Consider the following 26,738-nt stretch of genomic DNA (forward strand, 5'->3'; position numbering starts at 1 on the left):
CAGGGCTCTGAGGGAAGCCATCATCACTACCAGCGCCGCCAGCAACACCAACACCCCCAAAGCGACTGACGAGGAGAAGCGGTGGGTGCGGGGTGGAGGGGAAAGATGGAGGAGGAGGAGACCTCAGAGGAGTCAGTAACTGAAGGACCGATTGAGGTGGTGGGGGTGAGGTGGAGTGGCAACAGACTGAAAAGGGAACATACCTTCCAAGCCAGAAGGAAGCGGGGGGGGGAGAAGAACTCCACAACAGGTGCGCAAAGGCTGCCTCCAGGTAACAACAAACAGGGCTATCAGTCATTTCAGGAGCAGGAAAGGGGAGGGAAGCAATTTTTACTCGTGAGTTATAGGGCGAAATAGGAGGTAAAGGGAAGGAGAGATGTGTCAGTTCTCTGTCAAACTTGGTCATAAGCACCCACTGTGAGGTGTGTGTTTGTGTGTGTGTTTTTGGCACATGCCCACGGTGAGGGTAACAGCAGCAGTATGCCCAAACAGATGCACTTATCCAGATGTCTTAATTATGTGAGAAGTAGTTGTGATAATAGGCAGTAAGGAGACCACTGTGGAAGAAATCCTCATCAGATCCCACTGTCCTGGGCATTTACTTACTTATTTACATATTTATTTACATATTTATTTACATATTTACATATTTACATATTGACTTATTTATTTATTTACTTATTTATTTACTTATTTACTTATTTATTTATTTATCATTAGGACATAGAACCTGTTGTTAATTTATTTGAATCCCACCACTGCACATAACCACTGTTATATCAGCTCCGCTAGGTGCTGATCCACTTCCGAGCACACTTCAAAATGCTGGCTCTAGGGCATAAAGCCCTAAATGGTTTGGGTCCAAGCTATCTCAAGAACTGCTTCTCCCTTTATGAGCCTGCCTAGGTAAGGAGAGTCCTTTCTTTCCGTTCTACCACCTTCACATGTACATTTGGTGGGGACGTGGGAGAGGGCCTTCTCTGTTGCTCCTCCCAGACTTTGGAACTTCTGCTCACAAGAGGTGAGGGTGGCCCCATCTCTGTTGTCCTTCCACTGACTTTTCTCTTCAGGCAAGAAACTTTTCTCTTCAGGCTAGCTTTTCCTTAATGACTGGCTGCCTGAGTGGGGTTTTAAATTGATGGTTGTGTCTTATTGCTTTGAATGTGTTTTAGGCATTGCCTTTGCCAGTTTTTAATGATCCTTTTTAGTACAATAGGACCACGATTGTTGTTGTTTGTTTAGTCGTTAAGTCATGTCCGACTCTGACCCCATGGACCAGAGCACGCCAGGCCCTCCTGTCTTCCACTGCCTCCCGGAGTTGGGTCAAATTCATGTTGGTCGCCTCAATGACACTGTCCAGCCATCTCATCCTCTGTCGTCCCCTTCTCCTCTTGCCGTCACACTTTCCTAACATCAGGGTCTTTTCCAGGGAGTCTTCTCTTCTCATGAAATGGCCAAAGTACTGGCGCCTCAGCTTCAGGATCTGTCCTTCCAGTGAGCACTCAGGGTTGATTTCCTTTAGAATTGATAGGTTTGTTCTCCTTGCAGTCCAGGGGACTCTCAAGAGTCTCCTCCAGCACCACAATTCAAAAGCATCAATTCTTCGGCGGTCAGCTTTCTTTATGGTCCCACTCTCACTTCCATACATCATTACTAGAAAAAAAAACATAGCTTTGACTATGCAGACCTTTGTTGGCAAGGTGATGTCTCTGCTTTTTAAGGTGCTGTTTAGGTTTGCCATCACTTTCCTCCCAAGAAGCAAGTGTCTTTTAATTTCGTGGCTGCTGTCTCCATCTGCGGTGATCATGGAGCCCAAGAAAGTAAAATCTGTCACTGCCTCCATATCTTCCCCTTCTATTTCCCAGGAGGTGATGGGACCAGTGGCCATGATCTTAGTTTTTTTTATGTTCCATTTTTTGCGTTCTCCTCTTTCACGCTCATTAAGAGGTTCTTTAATTCCTCCTCACTTTCTGCCATCAGACTGGTATCATCTGCATATCTGAAGTTGTTGATATTTCTTCTGGCAATTTTAATTCCAGCTTGGGATTCATCCAGCCCTGCCTTTCGCACGATGTATTCTGCATATAATTTTGAACCAATCAGATGTTCCACATCCAGTTCTAATTGTTACTTCCTGTCCCACATATAGATTTCTCAGGAGATAGATAAGGTGGTCAAGAGTAGGATATTAAGTGTCAAACAACATACATTGCTTGGTTCCCTCTAGTGGCTGGTTCTGGTAACTACACCCTGGAAATACATATAAATAGTTTTGGGGGGTGTTATTTAGTATTTTTAACCAGCAAATAAGTGAAACAGTGAATAGCAGTCCTGTGGTTAGGAGGGTCTTACTGTATTTGTAAACTTGCTGGTTTTAGCTTTAAATATTGTTTTTTAATGATTTAAGCCACTTTGGGTTAAATCATTAAAAGGGTCCCTTTTTAAAGGAGAAAAGTGGGTTTAAAATACTTTAAATAAAGAAATAAAATAATAAATAAGCATCACTTGTGTGAAAACCACTGATTCAATATGTCTGCCCTCATTGGGAATCACAAATGTATTTAGGGCAAAATGGAAAACCAACACAGCCCTTAATGGAATGGGGAACTGCTCCCCTTACTATACAGATGATCCTGCAGCTCTGAAACATGTTTGTAGGTTGGGAGCTGTTATCAGAACTCATTGTGGATCAGATATCCTATGGCCATGTTTCTCTTTCTGGGAAGAGAAGGCTGTTGATCTGATGAAGCCAAAAGTAAACAATACAGACCAAGACAGGCAAAAGTTAAGCAAAAATCAAATGTCAAAAGGGCTAGAAGTAGGTAAGTACAGCGGTACCTCGACTTACGAACTTAATCCGTATTGGAACGGCGTTCATACTTCAAAAAGTTAGTAAGTCGAGGCAAAATTTCCCATAGGAATGCATTGAAAACCATTTAATCCGTTCCGGTTGTTTTTCGTTCTTATGTCGAGGCACTCATTCGCAAGTAAAACATTAGTTCCCATAGGAAGAAATGCAAAGCCAGTTAATCCATACTCTACCACTAGGGGTAGAGTATGAATTTTTTTTCTTCTTTTGACCTAAGATGAACTTAGGTCAAAAAAAGGGCAGGAAAGTTTTTTTTCGTTCGTAAGTCGAGGTTCCGTTCGCAAGTTGAAGCAGAATTTTGCGAACAGAGCCGTTCATAACTCGAAATGTTCGTAAGTAGAGACGTTCGTAAGTCGAGGTACCACATCTGATCTGTTGATCGTAATAAAGTATTCATCACTTTATCATCACTGTACAATTCAAAGGAAGTATGGTTTAAGGAAATATGTGCTGAGCTTAACAGGCTTTTTGGACAGCACAATGAAAGGGCTTACTCTTCAGGGCTTACTTTTATAGAGTTTGGTGGAACTAGATTGGTTCTTCATAGAGGTGGGCACAAACCACCAGTTCGGCAGTTCGTGCTGGTTTGTTTATTGTTTGAACCGTTGTCTGTCACATCAAAGCCCCACCTCCTCTGGCGGGTGCCCAATCAGAGGCAGCACCCAGAGGAGGTGGAGCAGGGAAGCCAGGGCCCTGCCTCCGAATTGGTGCCTGCCAGAAGAGGTGGGGTTTTGAAGCACCAAACACCTGCTCAGTCAATAAAAGAATCAGCACAGACCACCAAACCAGTAGTTCGTGCCCATCTCTTGTTCTTCATGTCTGGTGATTTAGTGCTTTTGCGGGGGTGAGGTTCGTACTGCAGCTCAGGTGATGACTAGGGAAACATTTCGTTCTTGTGGTACAGGATACTGTAACCTGGCTGCTAGGCATTGCAGTTGGGAGACACCACCAGTATGTGACAGGAATTCCTTGTCTCGTCCATTTACTCAGTGGTGGCAGTCTCATTATTAACTCTCATTATCCCTGTGTCAACCTATGAATCATCCTCATGGGAATTACAAGCAATGTATCCATTTTTCTGGGAAAGGACATTATTAATACTGCCGTCACCATATCCTATTGTTAAAAAATAGATCTTGGGGCACTCAGTGATTTGTTTATTTTGTTATTGATTATTTCTTACTATAAACTTGTATATTGGGCCACAGCAGTCAAAGCCTGAAAACAAAATTGCATCCAGATAGCGATCTTAGAAAAGCTACAAATGAATGGAACCATTTATGGAAACAATGGAATAACTGGTGAGAAAATGTTGACGCCCGTGGAAATCTCCTGCCGTATTTGCTAAAAAAAATACATTATTCTTGTGAAGATTTCTTGGCAGTGAAATATTCAATTATATTCAAAATAAGTCACATAAAATATTCAAAACTGAAATGGAAGTGCTAATTTGTTAAAAAAAGAGAGAGAGAGAGAGAACCAGATTTTATTAGCATAACTTGTTTGAAAGTACTGTTTTTTTTTCTAGAAAGTATTCCCACAATTGTGATGTTTACCCAGAACATTTGGTTTACATGTCTATGAGTTACTGTCAAACTGTTCATGGCTTCACTTATTGGCTTCTCACATGAGAACGCTTGTTTCTTGCAAAACGATTGGCCAAAACATCAACTGCATGATTTCACTTATTATTTCTGGATTCATAAGAGCAATAATTAATAACAACAACAGCATATTAGGAACATCATACATTACTGCACCAATACTTAACAGATACCTAGGTTTTTGGTTAAAACTTTTATCTGTTATATAATACCAGTCAATGTTTTTATAATTTTGTCTGTGCCTGGTGTTTTTAACAACAACAACAACAACAACAACAACAACAACAACAACAACAACAACAACAACAACAACAACAACAACAACAACAACAACAACAACAACAACAACAACAACAACAACAACAACGGTCGGGATCTAATGGTTATTGTGGGTTTTTCGGGCTCTTTGGCCGTGTTCTGAAAGTTATTCTTCCTGATGTTTCGCCAGTCTCTGTGGCCGGCATCTTCAGAGGACAGCACTCAGTGTAGTTGGCTTGGGAGTGCAGTATTTCAATGTCAATTCAATTTGGACTTATGGCAATCCTTTTCAAGGTTTTCCAGGTAAATACTCAGAAGTGGTTTACCATTCCTTCTTCTGGGGGTGTCCTGGGACTGTGCAGCTTGCCCAACACCACGTAAGTTAGCTTTGCTCTCTGGAGGCACAGTAGGGAATCAAACTCCCAGCCTCTGGCTTCGCATTCCAGTACCTAAACCAGTGAGTTATCCAGTCAGGCATAAGAGCTATAGACTAATTTTAAAGAAAAATGTAAGTTTGCCATCTTGGTTAACTGGTGAACTAAATGGGCACTGGGTGGTGTGCCTAAAATCCAGACAAAACCTGGCCAACTGATTAATATGGCAGTCCTAATACAGCTTCACCTTGCAGGCTTATCAAATTACAGAGTTTGACCAAGAAAAAGAAAAGGTGCTCAATCAAGGCATATATAAATTAAAATAGAATTCACAGAGAAAGACAAGCTGGACGGAAGAAATATTTCATTTTTAAAACTGAACTAGACATTTCCTCTTACCTCTGAAGAACAATGTATCCTTTACCCATAATCAAAATGTTCCAGAAGAACGGTGAACAGATGTTTGAAATCTTTTCACTGTTCTGGCACTGTGACCTCCTGCCAGACTCGAGGTAGTCAACTCAGCCGGCTCTCCACTCTAAACCTGGTGTTCTTGAATGCCAGATCTGTATCAGATAAGGCCCAGATTATACAAAATCTGATTCTGGAGGAGGATGCAGATCTGGCATGCATAACTGAAACACGGATGGGCAAAGAAGGGGGCGTCCCCCTGACTCTTGCCTGCCCTCCCATTTATGCAGTCCAACACCAGGGTAGACTGGAGGGGCGGGGCAGGGGAGTAGCCATTGTCTACAAAAACACCCTTCAGGTTTCTAGGCGCTCTGCTCTGGTGTTTGTTTGTTTGTTTGTTTGTTTGTTTGTTTGTTTGTTTGTTTGTTTGTTTGTTTGTTTGTTTGTTTGTTTGTTTGTTTGTTTGTTTGTTTGTTTATACCCCGCCCCTCTAGACCATGCTGGGTGTAGAGTCCCTCCACATGTCGATTGGGGCCAGAGATAGTATAGGGATTTTGCTGGGTTACCATGCTCCTTGCGATCCAGCCATTTCCTTACTGGAGCTGGCGGACTTCATCTCAGCAGCACTGTAGGGGTCCCTAAGGCTTTTGGTCTTGGGTGACTTCAATGTGCATCATGCAGCGGCGGAGGTTTTTGGTTCAGCTCTTGAGTTCTTGGAGACCATGGCCTCCTTGAACATGTCCCAACATGTCAATGGCCCTGCCCACATGGGTGGCCACACACTGGACCTGGTGTTCTCCACTGAGCAGAGTGAGTGTGCTCTGATGGTGACTGACCTAGTGTCTGTCCCCTTGTCATGGTTGGATCATTGCCTAATTAAATGCAATCTCACAGTGGCTCTCCCTCCCCACGGGGAACAAGGACCTGTTTTAATGGTTCGCCCTCGAAGGTTATTTGATTCTATAGGATTCCAGGACACCATGAGAGGGATTCCGGCCGATTTGATTGGCACTCCTATTGAGGCTCTAGTTGATAGCTGGCTGGCCACTGCCACCAGGGCTGTTGACACAATCGCACCTAAACACCCTCTCCAGTGCAGAGATCACCCTTCACCCTGGTTTATTCCAGAGCTGTGATCAATGAAGTGAAATAGGAAAAGGCTAGAGCGCATATGGAGGTGGAACCCAACAGAAAATAATCAAATAGCTGTCAGGATTGTGACTAACCTCTACCAATCTAAGGTGAAGACTGCTAGTTGATCTTACTTCGCTGTCCGGATAAGCAAAGCCTCCAACCAGCAGGCAGAACTTTTCCATATAGTTTGCGAACTATCCAGAGTTGGTCAGAGTGACTGGCCTCCCACTAGTATCTCACCTGACCAATTTGCAGCCTTTTTAAAATCAAAAGTGGAGACCATCCGGCAGGATCTTACCCCCATCTGAAAATAGTGGATCGAGCTGAGATGTCCAGCGCTCCTTCTTGCCTGATCAGACTTAACTACTTTCAGCCTGTGACGTCAGACATGGTGGACAGAGTGCATGACCACTTGGGTGTACATCTGGACATGGCGCTCACCATGGAGACCCAGGTGTTGTCACTGGTCCATTCTGCACAGTTCCATCTTCAGCGGTGTCCCTGTCTTGATGTGGGGGCACTCACCACTTTGGTCCATGCGTTTGTACTCTCAAGATTAGACTGCTGTAATGTGCTCTACCTGGGACTGCCTTTGAGACTGACGCGGAAATGTCAGATGGTATAAGATTTATTTATTTATTTATTTATTCTATTTATATCTTGCCTATCTAGTCGATTAAGACCACTCTAAAATGTGGCAGCCAGACTTCTCAAAGGGGTGAAAAGGTACCAAAATATTTTCCCCACACTGGCCGCCTTTCTTTGGCTGCCCATTCATTACCGCATTGTTTTAAAAGTTCTTACAATTACATATAAAGCCCTAAACGGTTTAGGACCTCAATATCTGGCAGAGTGCCTTCTCCCACCCAGTTCTGCCAGAGTCACCTGTTCCAGCCAGGCTGGGCGGCTGAGGGGCCTAACACTGAAGGAGGTCCGGAAGGAAAGGACGAGGAACCGGGCCTTCTCAGCAGTGGCCCCTTGCCTGTGGAACAACTTGCCTGTGGAGATTCGCCTGGCTCCCTCTCTAGGTGTCTTCAGAAACAAACTCAAGACCTGGCTATTTGGGCAGGCTTTTCCTCTCGCTGTATATTAAATTCACATTTTACCATCTTGGATTTATAGTGCATGTTTATTGGTTTAACTGTTTTAAAAATTTGTAATGCCGCCCAGAGTAGACCTTTGGTCTAAGTGGGCGGGGTAGAAATCCAATAAAATAAATAAATGAATAAATGTATAAATAAATAAATAAAACACAAAACAAATTAAAAGCAGATAGAATGGGTTTACACATTATTTCCTGAAGTTAAAAAGAAACAACACTAAATGGTGCCAAACGGAACATTTAAGAAAGTGCTTGATTTAAGTACCCATTAGATTTAATTAGTGCCTTGGTTGCAGGCCAGAAATGAATGTGTGCTCTTAACATCTTCTGAAATCCATGTCCAGTGAATCACTTGTATACGCATTGATGTATATATGGGGACCTGAAGACTAATTAAGGGTGTTTCTCACTCAGTATTTCTCATTAAGGTCCATTCACAGCTTAGAAAGGTTACTACTACAAACAAAGCATTCCTAAACCAATGCGAACAGCAGGGGTACAGCTGGGTGGTCAAAGAAAGTAATTTTGACAAGCTGTGGATCAACTGAATGGTGTCACTGGGGGAATCAGTGTCTCAGTGGGATCCCCACATAAATCACTCCATTTCTAGGAACAGTGTGCTATGAGTATTTATGGTCAATTTTATAAAACAGGGCTAGACAACTTTTAGAGATCTTAAGGGGCATACATGGAAATCTCTGGATCTTAGAAAGTGACAAACATTCCTGTTCCTTTGAATTAATTTCTTCAGCTTTTGAAAAAGTCACTCTACACGCTCCAGCCGGAAAATAGTTGGCAGATGTTGGGAACAGAGGGTGTAGGGTAGTTCCAAATTGTCCCCATCTGACAGGGGGACAATTTGAAAGCATAAAAATCAAAACTGAAATGTTTCAAGGGGCACATGAGTTGGCAGGAGTACTGGGTGCCACATTTGGGTCCCCCAGGATACATCTGGCCTATGGACCACACTTGGTCCATCCAGAAAGGGGACAAACAGATGATGTCACAGAGCACTGTGAACATGTGGCCAGGAATGAATCAATCTATCACTTTTGCTTTTCTCCCCAAACTCTTTTTAGGTGCTTTCCACTGAAGTTAAGAAGAAAGTTGCAGATTTTGATGTGTTTGCATCCTTGTATTAAAAGTGAGCCAAGGGGGTAACGGCGTTCCATGTCTAGTCGCGCTGGCCACGTGACCACAGAAACTGTCTTTGGACAAACGCTGGCTCTACGGCTTGGAAACAGGGATGAACACCGCCCCCTAGAGTCGGACATGACTGGACTAAATGTCAAGGGGAACCTTTACCTAAGGGGGTGACTACATGGTTTTTTTTAGCCTGCTGTTTCATCCGCTCTAGTGACAGGCTGGTTTGCTCCTAAAGCTGATGCTTTTGGTGGAGTTAACCAGCCTGCCCTGAGAGCTGTGCTATCCACATCTTTCTGGCCCTCATCAGGGACTTCTACTTTTTTGATCCAGGTAGGGTTACTCTGCTTTGATTCATTTCCAGTGCACAAGATTGCTAAAAAGTATATGAGGGTATTGTATATATGCTGCATCACTTAAAAAGAAGAAGAATGGGAAACTTCTACTTGGAAGTAGGATGAGACAGGAAGGAGCAATGAGGGACAATTTCATCTCTCCAGTATCCTCCTATTTTCTGGGAGGAAGTTTTCCATTCCCCTTTTAAAATTATTATTATTTAAAGTGATGCAGTGCATATGCGCCACCCCAAAACACTTTTTAAAAAATCACTTCTTCAATCCTTCCATAGAGCCAATGGAGTGTTTGATTTGCCAATATGCTGATGTGGTCTATACCAGGGGTCCCCAACCCCCGGTCCGCAGCCCAGTACTGGTCTGTGGCCATGGCAGGACTGGGCCACGGAGACAGATTTTCCGTGCCCCTCCGCACACACTCCCTACCCACGACCCACCCACATTCACAGCCCACCACCTGCACGCATGAGTACCCCTCCATTCTGCGAGCACACTTCTCCCCTCTGTGCCCCTCCCCTCCATAAGCATGCCCCTCCCCTCCACATATGTACACGAGTATGCCAATCCCATCCATGAGCATGCCCACCCTTTCGTGAATGTGTGCAAGCTTACCCCCCCACCCACCCACATGCATGGGGGTGCCCTACCCCCCATGCATGCCCCCCAACTGGTCCACAGTTCAGAAAAGGTTGGGGACCACTTGTCAATGATAAAAGGTTGGGGACCACTGAAAATAAATAAAAATTTAAAAGCACCAAAACTTTGTGGCACCTTAAAATGTTATATTTTAAAATACAGCAGTTGGTTTTTAAGGTGTCACAAGTTTTGTATCTTTTTAAATTTTTGTTTTTATTTTTCTTTGGTTTATGCCTTATGTGCTTAACACAGTTACCTCTTCTAAAACACAAAACCTTGTTTCAAAACATGTCAGTCTCTAAGGACTATAATGACCTCAGAATGACCACTGTAAGGAAAAAAAAAAACTCCACAAAATGCAACTAGAAAGAAAGACAGCATGTGTCAAAAAGAATTAAATGTTGACAAGGGATGCTTAGCTCTTTATGTGTATTGATAAACTGTCTTGTCTGCAATCTTGTGTACTACTCAGATATTGAATCAAAAGAAAAACAACTTTTGGATTATTAAAACACTCCAGGACTTGACCCTAAGATTGAAAGTCCTGCTGCCTGGCATAAACCTTCACACTCCACAAACTAGCCTACCAAGCATGAAACTATTTATTGAAACCTGCTGGACTAATCTTATCTCTCTCTCTCTCTCTCTCTTTTAAATTGGGTAACCTCCCTGCTAGATGGTGGGAATGCTGTAGGTGTAATATATCTTGACTTCTGCAAAGCTTTTAACAAAATGTCCTGGATGTTCTAATTAGCAAGCTAACTAGGTGCTGACTGGATAGAACCACTATAACTTGGATACACAGTTGGTTACATAATTGCACTCTGAGAGTGCTTATCAATGGCTTCTTCTCAAACTGGGAGGGGATAACAAGTGGGGTACCACAAGTCTCAGTCCTGGGCCTGGTGCTCTTCAACATTTTTATTAATAACTTGGATGAGGGAGTGCAGGGAATGCTTGTCAAATTTGCGGCTGACACAAAATTTAATAGAATAGCTAACACCATGGAAGACAGAAACACAATACAAAAAGATCTTGATAGGCTTGAGCACTGGGCTGAAAAATGCAGAATGAAATTTAATAGGGATAAGTACAAAACATCTGGAGGGGGGACCAAACATACAGTTACAAGAGAATACTTGGCTCAGTAATACTATGAGTGACAAGGATACTGGAACTATTGTAGATCACAAGCTAAATATGAGCCAATAGTGCAACACAGCTGCAAAAAAGGCCAATGCTATCGTATTAATAGAACTATAGTCTCCAAAGTAGTAGTGAAGTACTAGTTCCCCTTTATTCAGGACCGGTTAGGCCTGTTGTTGAGCACTGTGTCACATTCTGGACACCATACTATTAAAAGGATGCCAACAAACTATGACAAGTTCAGAGGACGGCAACAAGGATGATCAAGGGACTGGAAACCAAACCTATGAAAAAAGACTGGAAGAACTGAACAAGTTTAGCTTTGAGAAAAGACATCTGAGGGGAGATATGATAGAATTTTCCAAATACTTGAAAGATTATCGTACAGAGGAGAGGCAGGATCTGTTCTCAGTCATCCCAGAATGCAGGACACGTAATAAAGGGCTCAAGTTACAAGAAGCCAGATGTCAGTTGAATATCAGGAAAAACTTCCTAACTCTTAGGGGAGTATGGCAGAGAAACCAGTTACCTTGGGAGGTGGTTAGGGCTGGAGGCATTCAAGAGAAAATTAGAAAACCATCTGGCAGATATGCTTTGATTTGGTTTCCTGCACTGAGCAGCGGGTAGGTCTCAGAGACCTTACAAGCCTCTTCCAACTTTATTATTGCATGGTTCTATGAAACCAGGATAATGCCCCTACGCTTTCCGCATAGGACAACAGAACAAATTGTGCAAAAGAATAAATGAATGCAAATATGACAAGAGGATTGGCAACCCTGAGAAACCTGTTTCAGAACACTTCAGTTGCCTACAGTACTCTATTATTGATCTCCAAGAGTCTGCTGTAGAAAAAAAATATTTATAAAGGGGACTCAAAAGGGAGACAGCAGAAACTGGCTACATAAACAAGTTCCAGTGAACATCTAAGGATATGAGCAGAGATCAAGACTTCTTGGCACGCTACATATAATAACAACCCAACTTTCTATAATATCTCATGGGTGTAAAATAGTTGACTTCCTTGATAGACTCTGAACTCTGTCCCAATAATGTATCTTAGTATTCCTATGATAGTCATGTCCACCTGTCCATAAAGAGCTAACTGCAGCACAGTAATTTTGCAACTTGATAGTCTAATTCCTCTGTTAACAAAACAGTGTTATCCTCATTTGGTCATTGGGATATATAAAACTAGGTGATATGTGTTGTACTCCAGCATATGAAGAAATGGACTTTGATCCAGGAAAGTTTACACTGAAATCCGAATGTTAGTCTTGAAGGTGTCATTACATTTTTATTTTTGTTCCTATGTGTTTTTTGGCTTTTGTTTTTGTATGGATATTCTGCGGAGAAGTTTTTGTTCCTGTACTTCCTTTCCTACCTTGCATGAACAGATGTAATATACTTTTTGTTTCTCGTTACATAATCGACCTTTCTGCAGTTTTTGACTTTTACTGTCTTGATCTCTGCAATCTTTAAATGAAAGGAAACAAAAATACTGGCACTCTGGGTATGTTCAGAGGGTGTAGAATGCTCACTGATTGCCAGAGGGGAATAGGAAATTGTGGTGGTGATGGAATGGAGTATTATGGAAAAGGTATGTTACTCTGGTACTATAAACCAAAATGCACCACATTGCATTTTTTTCTGTAGGTTTCCTTTCTAACATACTCAGAGTGTATCACAGAAATCCAGAAAAAAACAATATTTTTAAAGGGGAAAATAGTAAAAGTAAATTGCTTGGTGATGCATTGTCAATACAACCTCCATTCCTTCCCCCTTCATTTACTGGCATCTGGATTTATTTTTATATGGGAGACAGAGGTCAATGCATTTCCACTGTTTCTACTCCTCTGTCTAGAAGGTGACTCAATAAGGAGAGAGAGAAGGAAGCAGAATCAGTCACACAATTTCAATTGCTCATCGAAAAAGAAAGAAATTGAAAGTTGCCAAATGTCTGTTTCAACGAGGGGCAGGAAATTTGTCTCTCCCTCAACCCAATCATTTGCTTTCTATTTCTTTGATAAACTCTGAGCTTAGAAGACTGATGGACGTATCAGTTGAATTCTAGTGTTTTTCTCCTACAGCTCTATTTTAAGGTCCTTGTTCCTTCTCAACAATGTGGCATGTCAGGATGTTCATGTTGAGATTGGCAGAGTCGGTGTGAGGAAACTGTTGTTGTGTCGCTTAAATTAAACTTAAACTTCCTCTAATTATGCAGCAGATGAAAATGGTTTGGTCAGGAACCAACAGAACAGACTGAACTACAGTCTCCCTCAATAGACCATCCCTTATTTGTTAGTTTACCTCAACTGGAATTTATTCATGAAATCACAGAATAATGAAGTTGGAAGGGGCCTACAAACCATCAATCCAATTCCCTGCTCAATGCAGGAATACAAATCAATGAATATCTGCCCGGTTGTTGTCTAAATTTCTCTTGAATACCCCCAGTGGATTTAGAAACTCTGATAATTAAACAGAACAAAATATTTCTGTTTATTTGTACTTCTACTTATATAAAAACAAACATCCCATTTTGCTGAAATGTTAACTTGTTACATTACTGAGTTTAACTGCTTAATTTACTTCTTTATTAAGTAACTGACAGGCTACATTGCTGACAGAACACTTCACTCCAACTGTTCACTTCTGACTCCATGAAACACACTGACAGAACACTAACTGATAACTGACAGACTGTGAATAAGGTAGAAAAAAGTATCAGAGACAGAGAGGGAACAATTGGCTGCTACTGAGTTGACTGACATTCAACTCCTGACCAAAAACGTCCCTCCCAGCTAAAAACTCCTTAAAATCCAACAGTTTATATATCCGACAGTTTATGTAATCTATACTCTGAACTCATTACTGGTGTGAATAAAACTTTAAATGCCCAGTTTAAAGCTTTCTAGTGCTATCCTAGCCAAAGGGGCCAAAACAGAGAATTCTGATACATTCATGGATATAAGAAGAAGTGGAGAATTTGGCGCCAATGTTAAAAGGATTGTTGTGGAAAATTCATTCGCTGAAATATTGTGCTGAGCCATTCCTCAAGGCAACCCTATAGCCTTTAAAGACGAACATCTCAAATTGGAAAAGATTTAGGACCGAGAAACACAAACAATGAAGAATTTGGAAGAAAATGTTTATCAGGAAAGTTGGAAGCATTTTATTTAGTTAAGTACTATAAATTGAGGGTTCCAGGGAGTAAGATGGAGAAAGGGGGGAAATGGGCAGGTCCAAGTCCATATTAAAAACAAGCTTTTCACCCCAGAGAAAAGAGAGGGGTGTGTGTGGATTCCGAGTCACAAGCTGAGTTCAAGTCATGGGGGGGGGGGATTCCAAGTTGAGTCTGAGTTACGTCACCGGTGTGACTTAAGTTCGACTTGACAGTGAGTCTAGAAACTTGAGTCCCCATCCCTGGGAGTGGAGAAGGCTAGTTTTGAACTGATGCTTCAATAAATATTGTGTTATCTAAGCTATGGAATGTACTGTAGCTCAGTGCAGAACGCAATCTTTGTCTGCAAAATAAATCAGGTTCATTTCCCAGCATTTCTAGATAAAGTTATCTAGGCTGTGGGATTTCCTGAGGCTTTAGAGAGTTACAGGCAGTCTGGGATGGCAACTAGATGACCAAATACTAAGGGATTTCCTCTGCTTATAAAACGGGTAAATTTGAAGGGTGTTTTTTATTTCCTGTCTGCGTGACGTGCAAGGTTGGATCGAATTGGAGCAGCCAGTTTAAAGCACAACCAGCCTTTTCCCTCTGCCTCCAGAGTGCTGGATTCAAATGTGTTTTTTTTCCCCTGCAGAGACCCTTAGGAAGACAGGGGCATGTCTTTAGGTGGTGTTTTCATGCTTTTCACGGCAGTGAGAGTTGTTCCTTTCCCCATTGTCCTCAGATGTTTTGTAGTCAGTGTTTGCCAAAAAGCAAGTTATGGAGAAAGAAGGAATTGAATTGAATTGAATGGAATGGAAATTTGACTGTGTTGGTGTCTACTGTATCAGCGATGAGGCGTTGCATTAATATAAAACGTTATCGCTAGATGTCCTCTCCACCAGCAAACACGTTGCATTGCAATATGTACAGGGAACCCAGGAATCCAACCCACAGCCTTTGTGTGTCCACTTTTTGCAATTTGAAATGTAATGTAAGCTCTGAACCAAATCGCAGCAAAGCCGGATTCTTCCGAGTCAGCTCTGCAATTTAGCCGCGGACTCTGAATAAATAAAGGTAGGCTTTAGATGGTTGTGGAGGAGTAAACTGTAGCCTGAAGACTGTATCCGGTCTTTTTCATGCCTCCTAGCTTCCCAGACTCTTCCACATACCCCATTATCAAAAAGATATTCACCAGCAGACAAGGATGGGAGTGGATCCTTGCTCCCCAAAGCCTTCAGGAGAAGCAATTCATCTTTTACATTGGCCCCAGTTTAACGTCCAAATATGAACCTTTTTCAAAGCTGGAGGTGGACACCTGGATACTCCTACTTTTAAAAAAACTTTCTAGGCATTTTTTGGGGGTGAACAATTTTGGGAGCAGAGAAATGGCCCCCTTGGATCTGCTCTTGCCTGTCTTTTTTTTTTAGAGATGCAGCAATAGTCTGTTCCAGCACAAAACAGCTGCATAGCAATAATTAAAAACATGTTTTGCATCTTTATCAGGTAATATGCAGAGCTGATTGGGGAGTTGTTGGATCAGGTTGTTTCTTTTGTTAATCAGAAACTCTCCCTGAATCAAGACACATGGGACATGAAATAAATAACATGAAACCTTGTCTCATAATAATAGTTAGGATGTGGAGAGCATTCCAAGCATTTCCCATTCTTGACACGTTTCTGAGTCTTGCCATGCCAAGACTCTCTACTGAGACTTCCTTTGCATCTTTGAATGCTGGCGGTGAAGACATTTACGTGGCTGAAAGCTGGCATGTGTTTGTGATTTTTAGTGGTCTGATAACAGTATCCCCCACTTTTGCCTTTATGTTGCCAGATGATCCCACACCCTCCATTGTGTACAAGGACTCCACAGCTTTTCTCTCTCTTTTTAGTGGACTATGGAAGATAATAATGTACACTGAATAGCTGGCAAGTGCATCATCTACATTGATTAGGCATCCTTCAGTCTCGAAAGACTATGGTAGCGTGCTCTGTATGGAGGACTTGGAACAGCGTCTAGTGTGGCTGAGGAGGCCAATTCGAGAGTGACAATCCCTTCCACACTGAAGACAAATCCAATCTGTCCCCTGTCCAGCTCCCTGCTTTTGCTGCTTTTGTGATTTCCTCTTTGCCTCGGCCTGCTGGGCAAGGGTCGCTTCAAATTGGGAGAGGCCACAATGCAGTGCCTGCCTCCAGGCTGAACGCTCAGATGTCAGGGTTTCCCATCTGTTGAGGTCTATTCCTAAGGCCTTCAGATCTCGCTTGCAGACGTCCTTGTATCGCAGCTGTGGTCTCCCTCTGGGGCGATTTCCCTGCACTAATTCTCCATACAGGAGGTCCTTTGGAATCCGACCATCAGCCATTCTCACAACGTGCCCAAGCCAACGTAGACGTCGCTGTTTCAGTAATGTATTCATGCTGAAAATTCCAGCTCGTTCTAGGACTACTCTGTTTGGGACTTTGTCCTGCCAGGTGATGCCAAAAATCCGTCGGAGGCAACGCATATGGAACGTGTTCAGCTTCCTCTCCTGCCATGCACATAGGGTCCAGGACTCGCTGCAGTACAGGAGTGTGCTTAGGACACAGGCTCTATAGACTTGGATCTTTGTATGTGTCGTCAGCTTCTTATTGAGCCATACTCTCTTTGTGAGTCTAGAGAACATGGTGGCTGCTTTGCCAATGCGTTTATCATCTACATTGAAGTACAGACATTTAACATTGCTCAAGCAGTACCGCAAGCCGAAGACAACACCATTCTTCAACCGCTAGATGATACTTTTAATTTGGCTGCCACTTGCTTACCTAGTGTGTAGACTACATTTTATTCCATCTTCTCTAATATGAGGTTTGCTACATTTCTGTGTGCCTCTGTTCCCAGACAAAAAGGAACCATGTACAGTGGTGCCTCGCTTAACGGGCGCTCCGTTTAGTGATGAAATCGCTTAGTGACGACTTTTTCGGAGTGTTTTTGCGCTTCGTTTAGCGATGGTCCCTATGGGCAATTTTCGCTTAGCGATGGTTGGGACCATGCTTCGCATAGCGATTAAATTTTGGTTCCCCTGTTTTGCTTAATGATGGTTTAAACAGCCTCATATTTGCTGTTTTTTTAAAATGTTTTTAACATTTTAAACATTTTTAAATGTTTTTCTGTTATTTATAAAGTTAAAGTTTACTGTTTACAATATTTGAAATCATAAAGTGCACTTAATAAACCCTTTGTTAACCAAATTTGACTTTGTTCTGACTCTTTTTAAATTTGTTGTTGTATTTTTCCCCCCATTGAGATGCATTGGGGAACCGCGTTTCGCTTAGTGATGTTTCCTATGGCGATTTTCGCTTAAGGACGGCAATTCGTTCCTATTGGAATGGATTATCCAGTTTTCAATGCATTTCAATCGGAACCGCGTTTCGCTTAGCGATGAAATTGCTTAGCAGTGATTTTTTTGGAATGAATTCACATTGCTAAGCGAGGCACCACTGTATTTTGATATAGGGTCAGGTATGTAGATGGGTAATGCTGAATGACTGGAACCCCTTTATCTGACAAAATAGGGAGAGACCTTCTAATCCACAACAACAGAGGCAAAATCTGAAACCAACTCCCATTTTGAACATTGCTTGTAACAAAGGAACTTAGGTTGGCCATGATTTTTGGGAACTTTTATCTTTCTTCTGCACCACCCCAGGTATGTAGTATCCAATCTGATGAAGACACATGGAGGTTGGAAAGCTAGTTTACGTTTGTGTTTTTTGCAGGGGCCTAATAAAGAAGACTCATTGGAAAAGACCTTGATGTTGGGAAAGTGTGACGGCAAGAGGAGAAGCGGACGACAGAGGATGAGATGGTTGGACAGTGCCATCGAAGCTACCAGCATGAATTTGACACCACTCCGGGAGGCAGTGGAAGATAGGAGGGCCTGGTGTGCTCTGGTCCATGGGGTCACAAGAGTCGGACATGACTAAACGACAATAAAGGTATCATCTGCCTGGAGTTGGGTACCTGAGTGCAGAGTCAGAGGTCAATAGTTCTCCTGGGATGATGTAGCCTTGGGAAAGCTGCATAGTCTTAGGATGCCATCAGGATAAGGGAATGGCAAACCACTTCTGAGTACGTTATACTCAGAAAACTCTGAGAAAGGTTGCCATCAGTCCAAACTGACTTGACAGTACACATTTATTGTACTAATAAAGGTATCATCCACCCATATCATGTGCATTCTGGGAGTTGTAATCCAACAAAGTAATCAGAATTTTGATTCTCATTCTCCACCCCCAAAAAATAAAAAAGCAACCTCTTGGTTTCATACTTTTCTGCTGATTTACTTGGCAAGAAGGGAACCTGCTGCATTCAGAGGCAGCTTCTTGTCTCCTGCCGATATGCTTGGCTGCCTCTCAGATTATTTGTCCTCCAGATACATCACCCAACCACCCTGTGGCGATCAAACCCAACATTCCCAGTGGACCTGCCTTTCTTTTTGCACAGCTGACATTGAAGTTCCATCAACAGCAGTAGCTTAGAAGATATTTGATTCCTGAAAAAAAAAATCAAACTATTAAGGCACTAATGTATGTACAGTGAGATGCAGTGCCACTGTGCTGGGAATCAACATTCAGTCATCTTTTTCATTTGCCTTGGGCTCTGTCTTTTTTCCTGGAGCTGGGCATTTCTGTGCTTTACATTAGTCTCCAGCCTGGAGAATGTAGAAAGGAGCTGTGGTTCCTTTAAAAAAAGGGTAGTGGGCTCCCCAAAAAAGGAGGCTGGAGGAACATCTGTAAATCAACTGAAGGAACCATTTAGGCAATGGCACCTGAGGCTGCGTATGATAGTATCTCTGCTTCCTGCAGATGTCCTTTTAATCTCTGAGCTAATGAAGAGGCAGCATGGAATATGGAAAGCTGCCTCCTGCTTGACAGGAAGGAAGGAAGGAAGGAAGGAAGGAAGGAAGGAAGGAAGGAAGGAAGGAAGGAAGGAAGGAAGGAAGGAAGGAAGGAAGGAAGGAAGGAAGGAAGGAAGGAACCTCTGCTGTATTCAGCGACTGGCACATTTTCTAGGTAGTGCCATTATCACACAGGATGGGCAGTTCTTTGTTTGTGTATCCCAAGAGTTCTCCGGAAATATTATTTGGAAGAATCCAGCATTGTTTAAGTAGCTGGGTCTGGATAGGGGACCTTCAGATCCTGGCATGAACTGCTCTCATCTTTCCTAGAAAAGGAACATCAGGGTTTTCATTGATATACTGCAACTGAGAGGCCAGTTACATGAGGTAAAAAAGCTGTATTTGAATTGGGTTTACAAAGTTCTAAATCAATTTTTTTAATATTGACTACATGACTCTATATACAGTTCTAACCCTGTCTACCAGCTCTGCAATATCCCAAAGCCATCTACCAAATGCAGAACAGTATGGTCAGCTTGTTCCAGTAAAAAGTTTACTGTGGACTGAGGCCCAGAGAAAACATTCTATTTCCATACACAGAGAATGTTACATCCCTTCCTACAAGAAGACAGACTGCAAATTTAGTATTTAATTTAAAACAAAAACCATGTTTGTATTTGCAGCTAGTAGACAGAAAGTCTATTTGCAAATATTGTCTCCTAAATAAATAAATAAATATTGTCTCCTAAATAATCAGACTTTTTTCCAGCAAATCAGTGGGTGGATTTCATAATACAGTATTTATTGGAAAGTACTTATTTCCACTTTTCTTTCTTCCCTTATCTTAGTCATTGGCTTAGTGTTTTATTTATTTTATTTATTTATTTATTAAATTTATACCCTGCCCCTCTAGACCATGTCTACTCGCGGCAGCTTACAACATAAAATAAGACAATATAAAATATATAAATAATCACAAAATACAATTAATATATTAGTTAATACAATTAGATTAAAAAATTAGCATAATGGAATAAGATGAGAGAAAGAAAAAATAAAAGCTGACTGGAGGGAAGGCCTGCTTAAATAGCCAAGTTTTTAACTGTTTTGATGTACATAAAAACCCAAGAAGTGATGAAATTCCCAGGTTCTGGAAACTCTGTTGTATTTCAGTCAGAAATAAGAGAGGATCAAAAGGACAAATTATATTTGTGGTAGCACAGATGGATAAGGAGGAAGTTAGACGTAGCTGTAATTCAAAACTAATTCATGTATTGTATATGAGTCTATTGGAAAAAGATGCAGAAAGGCTATAATTTATATATGTATGTATATATTATTTATTCAGAATATTTATATGCTGCCTTTTTCCAAAAGGATACAAAATGAATTAGTGTTAAAAGGGACAAAGTTAAAAGCCAAAAAATAAATTATTACAATATTAAGAAAATTAAACAAATATATTAAAACTCATAATAAGAACAGTATTAAAACTCAAATAATGCACAGAATAAAATGCTCCTTTTAAAAATTCCCAACCCCCAGTTCGTGACCCAGCAGCAGTCCGTGGCCACGGACACAGATCTCCTCCTCCCCCCCCGCGAGCATGACATGCCTCCTGCAGGTGCAACACACACACACACCACAAACGCGACATGCTCCCTGCATGCATGCGCGTGAGCGCAAAAGGCCCCTGCAAGTGTGACATGCCCCCTGTGAGCACCACATGCCTCACATAAGCATGACACACACACCCCGTACAAGCGTGATAAACACACACACTGCACAACCATGTCGGTGGTTGGGAAAAGGTTGGGGGCCACTGATTTACAGGAAAGTCTTCCTGAAAAAAAGTCTTCACCTGTTTGCAGAAGGACAGCAAAGATGGAGCCAGCCGGGCCTCTTGTGGGCCCTCTCCCTTGTCCCCACCGAACATGCCTGCAAAGGTAGTGGGCCCGAGAGAAAGGCCTGTCCTGAGGATCCTAACACCCAAGCAGGCTCATAAAGGGAGGTGCAATGTTTTAGAAAGCTCAGTCTCAAGCCATTGGCTTGTTTTTTAGTGGCATCTCACAGCCAACAAGGCTAAAATTGGCAACACGCCCCAACTGGGAATCCTGCTGCTGGGTTTGAAGGGAGGAAGTATTTAGATATGGACATCCTATGTAATGTGTAGTTTGGCCTGCCACTGATTTTCACATGATGGGTAAAAAAAAAAAGCTGCGATGTTGGCCCATGTTTAGATGTGAGTGTGGACACATTACCATCGATCCCTCATTTTTGTCCCTCATCGTTGGCACAATCAAGTGCAATCTGTTTTCCAAGATCAACATGACATAAAGCTTAACCCGTATCAGCCTGAACCTCTGCCATAGCAATCCTGACCTTTCTGAAAGAGCTATGTGACTTTTGCGGAGTGATTGAGATTGAATCATTTCGCGTCAGTTTCTAGCAAAGTGATCATCAATATTGCTCTAAATTCAAGGCGGGGGCTTTCAGAGACACAGGGAGGGAGAAAGAGGATAATCCCGGCCTGGCACCAAGGCATTCAGATAGGGCTGCAGTGGTTGGAGAGGAAGTAGAGAGAGAGAGAGAGAGAGGATGAAAGCAGTCAACTCTTTCTCTCTCTCTCTCTTGCACCCATAGCAACCATACGATAGGGGAAAATGAGGAAAACAGGATCCAATAACAACACCTTTTAGAGGACTGTCAACAATGCTGTTATCCCAGCAAATGAGTGAATGGGAAGATCAGTCTGGATTCCAGGGCCCGCTTGGAATTCACCCTAATTATCTCAATCCAATGAGAGACAATTGACCTGTCTACTTATGCCAAGAAATGCATTTTTGGAGGGGGGAAAATGGATTATTGCAATCTATTCTTATCGTAATATCAAATGTTTGAGGGTAGGGTAGTCTTCAACATGCAATTAGAAAGCATTAAGTTTTTCAAAAGTCAATCCAGCTGCCTGCATTTTTGGACTTTGCTTGAGGTAAGGTGCACATGGAGGCTACCTTGATGAACACCCACAATTCCAAATTCACCTCGTCACCACTGGAGAGGATTTAAAAAGAAGGAGGGGTAAAGACTTGCAACAGCAACAGAGAACTTCAGTGTGATGTTTCTGAACTGCTGGTAAAACTATACACTGCAGAAAAAGCCTCATCTGTTTCCAGATTTTAGCCTATGATTTGAACTTTTTTTAAAAAAAAGGTTTCTGGATTCCTAGATCATCTACATGACTGTATTTAAAGTTGGCTTTCACTTTTTCAGTTCTCCGTTCTCCAGGTTAAACATACCAACTTTCCTTTCTCCTTATCATCTTTTGTACTGTCACCTGTGCAAGGGGAAAAGTTGAAGGCTGCAGGAAAAGAGGAAAACGATGATGGACTGACTCCCTAAAGGAAACCACAGCCTCGAGCCTACAAGAGCTGAGCAGGGCTGTTGAGGACTGCTCATTTGGGGATTGCTCATTCATAAGGGTCGCCATACGTCAGAGGTGACTTGATGGCATGGAGCAACTGAGCAGATTCAAACCCATCAAGCTCTTTCTTAAACTGCAGTGTATCTGTCTGTACATTAAACTATAATTTATCGTTTCCTTGGAGCCCTTTTCATTCATCCAAAGATTGTGCTTTCAAATGCGTATTAAAACTACAGTCCTAATACTAATCAATAAGGAGCACAAAGGCCCTTCAAAACAAAGCAGCTCTGTCAAAACAGATTCTAACACAATGTCAGCAATGATCATGTAACCTAGAAATCCGTAAAATGAACTCTGCTGAAGCAAGTAAGTTAGAACTCCAGCATGCGGAGATTAAGAAATTAAAAATGAATCCCTTTAAAGGCTTGAGAAAATCCAAAGCCTTTTAAAGGACTGGCACCAAAAAGACATCGCGACAGGTGCCAAATCCAGTCTCTGAATCTTAATAAATCATGAAAACTAAGGCAAATAAATAGAAGAGCATTTGCTTGTTTTTCCCCCTCAGGTGCAGAAGCTTGTTCTGCTTTTAAAAGCACACATTGCATTCAGTCATTAGACAGTATGGAAACCAAGTTTTTAGAATGAATGAACAAACAAACATATAAAACAGGCATGTTTTTATGTCGTTGCTATTGCTGTTGCTGTGGTGGTTGTTATTGATGTTGATGATGATGTTGATGTTCCTTGGCCAGAATCCTCTTAGTTATACTTTCTGGTATACCAGCAGAATAAATTTGAACGGTAAATTTCCATGAGTTAAAAAGACAGCACAAACTATTGTACATGAATCATGAAACAAAGTGTGCAGTAGGAAATGGCTACAGTGGCTTTTTAATTTGTGGGAATTCAGCACTGAAAGCTGCACTGCTAACATTACACTGGTGGACACAGACCACAGTATTCCAGCCATTGCTACTATCATTTAAGTAGAAATACTGTATAATTCACCATGTGGCAGCAGATTGTAACCAGGTGACCTTATCAAGAACAGTAGTGGCAGAAAGATGCGATAGAAATCAAATAAATAAATATAGTGCTTAATAACCACCCAAAATGCCCCCAGACCTTGCAATTGGAAGATAAAGTATACATTACATATGTAATATTTTAATTTAGAGTTAGGCTATGAACTGAAAAAAATCATCTGGTTCTTGGTTCAGTTTGTGCATTCCATTTTGCCAAAACAAAATGAAGAACCAAAGCATTCGCGAAGGCTTTCACGGCCAGGATCTAATGTTTGTTGTGGGTTTTTCTGGCTCTTTGGCCATTCTGAAGGTTGTTCTTCCTAACATTTCGCCAGTCTCTGTGGCCGGCATCTTCAGAGGACAGCAGTCTGTGAAGAACCAAACTTTTTTTTCTGTCTGGCACTTTGTTTCGGCAAATGGATGGCCCTGCCCCCTTCCCACAGCCTGCCTACCTGGTCCTGTTGCCTCTTCTTCTTCCTTCTCCACCACCACCACCACCTTCAGTGATAGCAGCTCCAGTCTATCAGTGTGCCAGCGGCAGTGTGGCAGAGAAGGTAAATCCCACCACCACCAGGCACAGACCGGAAACCAAACCAGTATGCAGTTCATTTTTCTGGTTGGTTTGTGATGGTTCCTGATTAGTTGTCCAGTGTGTTAGGTATCTGGCTGCGGGGACAATGGTTAGGACTTTGATTCTGCAATGGGCATCCCAAAAGAGTCAGCCTATGTGGCCTTGGGCAAGCTGCACAGTCCCAGGACTTCCCCCAGAAGAAGGGAACAGTAAAGTAGATAAGCCATATCTGAGTACTCTCTACCAGAAAACCCACCATAAGTCAGAATTGATTTGACGGACGGACGAACGGAAGGAAGGAAGGAAGGAAGGAAGGAAGGAAGGAAGGAAGGTGTGTTGCTAAAGAAGGAAATTGTGTGCCACTGCCAAAACACCACTGAGCCTAGGATGTCCCAAGGCAGGATTTAAGAGACGACAAGGTTCTAAAAGCAGGATAATCCAGCACAAATCCTGACTTTCTGCCACCAAATGATAAACTATTGCAGTTTGCTCTTGTTGCTATCCTTTCATTTCATTCTGATTATTCAGAAGGAAATGGAACAGGACCAATCCATACAAGGCAAAGTAAGTGAAAGTGGACTATACTACATCTTGCAGCAACAATTAATATTGCTTTCAACAAAGGCCTGACAGAATGTTGACATGTTTCATTTGGGGACTTCAGGATATGCTTAGTTTTTCGACGTTCATTCATTTTCCTTCCGTTTCCTCATTAGAATTGGTTCTGTTTTCCTTTCCTAATAATGTTTACTGGTCATCTGGAGCTGATAAAAGGTCAGGACAGAGCAGGGCACTGCACAGCAGAGTCGCTCCAATCCTTTCACAAAACTGCTTTTCCTGCAGACATTTCTGCTGGCAGCTAATTAAATTCAGTTGCCAGGGAAGAATATATATAAAAAATAAGCATAAACTTCATATATCCAGTTTGACAGCTTCTAAACCATTTGTGTAAGAGTCTGTAGTGGGGTGGGTTGGCAAAGGTGCAAAGGGCAGCTGCTGACAAGGGCTGCATATTCTGGTCTTCAAAATCCAGCCAGCCTAATGAAGTAAAAAGTAGATGTAAACTGCAGAAAATCAGAATTAGAAACAAGGTGGTATTTCCTTCTTATAGAATATTTTCTGCTAATGAAAACATCCCAGCTTATTATTTTTCTTTTATTTTTTACACCCTTTTCCTCACTGTAACTATACATGCAAATGCCAAAGTAGTGTAGCACCACCTGTATTTTGCTTCCATATAAATCCTTCCCAAACTCTCACCCCCATTAGCTTTACCAACCAGCTAGGATCAGTCTTTCCCACGACTGCAACATGAGCCGATGACAGGATGAGTCTTTAGTTTATACATCCATGAAAGCCTGTCCATCTGTGGATGGCTTCCCTCGTTGGCATGTTTCTGGCCTTGTTTCTGGCAAAACAGTTGGTCCAAATAGGGAGAGTATGTTTTGTTTTAGATCTTCAGTTCTATCAGGTTCAAAGATTAGCATTGCTTTTCCAGTGCTTGTTGCAACTGGCTTTCCACACACTTGAGAATACGGCACTTTTTCTGTATGCACACCTTATGTTCTATGAGAGGCAACATGATTAGAACCATGGACTGGGAAATGGCATGGCCAATTTCTAGTTACTGTATATCACTTTCCCTCTTGACTTCCCAGTGGCTTTCAAGGGGTGGTGGAGCCCATGGTTTCCCTGGTGTGATCAGTCTGGCTTAGAAATGAAGGACTCAAGAAACTTTCAGCCCATGTTGGAAAGTCTGCAATAAGAAATGAGTTCTTGTTTTGGTTTGGAGCTTTGTTTTTCGCTAAAATGGCAGCTAGAAAGGAATCAAAGAAAGGGGCTGCATAGAAGGGTATCACATTTTACTTTAATGTTATAATGAGTACTATAGAACAGTGGTCCCCAACATTGGGCCTCCAGATGTTCTTGGACTACAACTCCCAGAAGCCTTCACCACCACCTCTGCTGGCCAGGATTTCTGGGAGTTGAAGTCCAAGAACAGCTGGAGGCCCAAGGTTGGGGACCACTGCTATAGAACACCACCAGAAAGACAAACATGGGTTCTAGATCAAATCAAGCCTGAACTCTCACTAGAAGCTACAATAACTAAGGCTATTGTACTTTTGACAGATCCTGAGAAAAGGAAAACTGGAAAACACAATAATGCTCAGAGGAACTGAAGGCAGATGGAAAAGAGTAAGATCTGACATGAGATAAACTGACTCAATAAAGGAAGCCCATGACCTTTAGTTTGTAAGTCCTAGATACGGCTTTTGGGGATCTTTAATTCATAAAGATTAATGACCTAAGTCGGAAATCACTTGATGGTGCATAAAATAACATAAACCACTTTTGTTAAATTGCTGTTGTATGAATATTTACACACACACAGTTGTGTTTCTGCTCCTGTTTAAATAAGTCTGATTATTCTGAACCTTTTGAGATGAAGCTCACACAAGCCTGGTCTTTGTCTTGAGAGATGATATCAAAGTCTATCATCAGAGTGAATTTCTTCCTAACCAACTTCCTAACCAGGTTAAAATCTTAATCTGACTATTGACCTTTCCTTTGTTTTCCTCTGAAAAGGTTGGATTGTCTGTTCATATTCACTCAGGTAACTTTTCTTTCTTGAACAAAATAATAAAACTGTACAG

Source organism: Pogona vitticeps, chromosome 1, assembly GCF_051106095.1.
Source record: "Pogona vitticeps strain Pit_001003342236 chromosome 1, PviZW2.1, whole genome shotgun sequence".
Taxonomy (NCBI): Eukaryota; Metazoa; Chordata; class Lepidosauria; order Squamata; family Agamidae; genus Pogona; species Pogona vitticeps.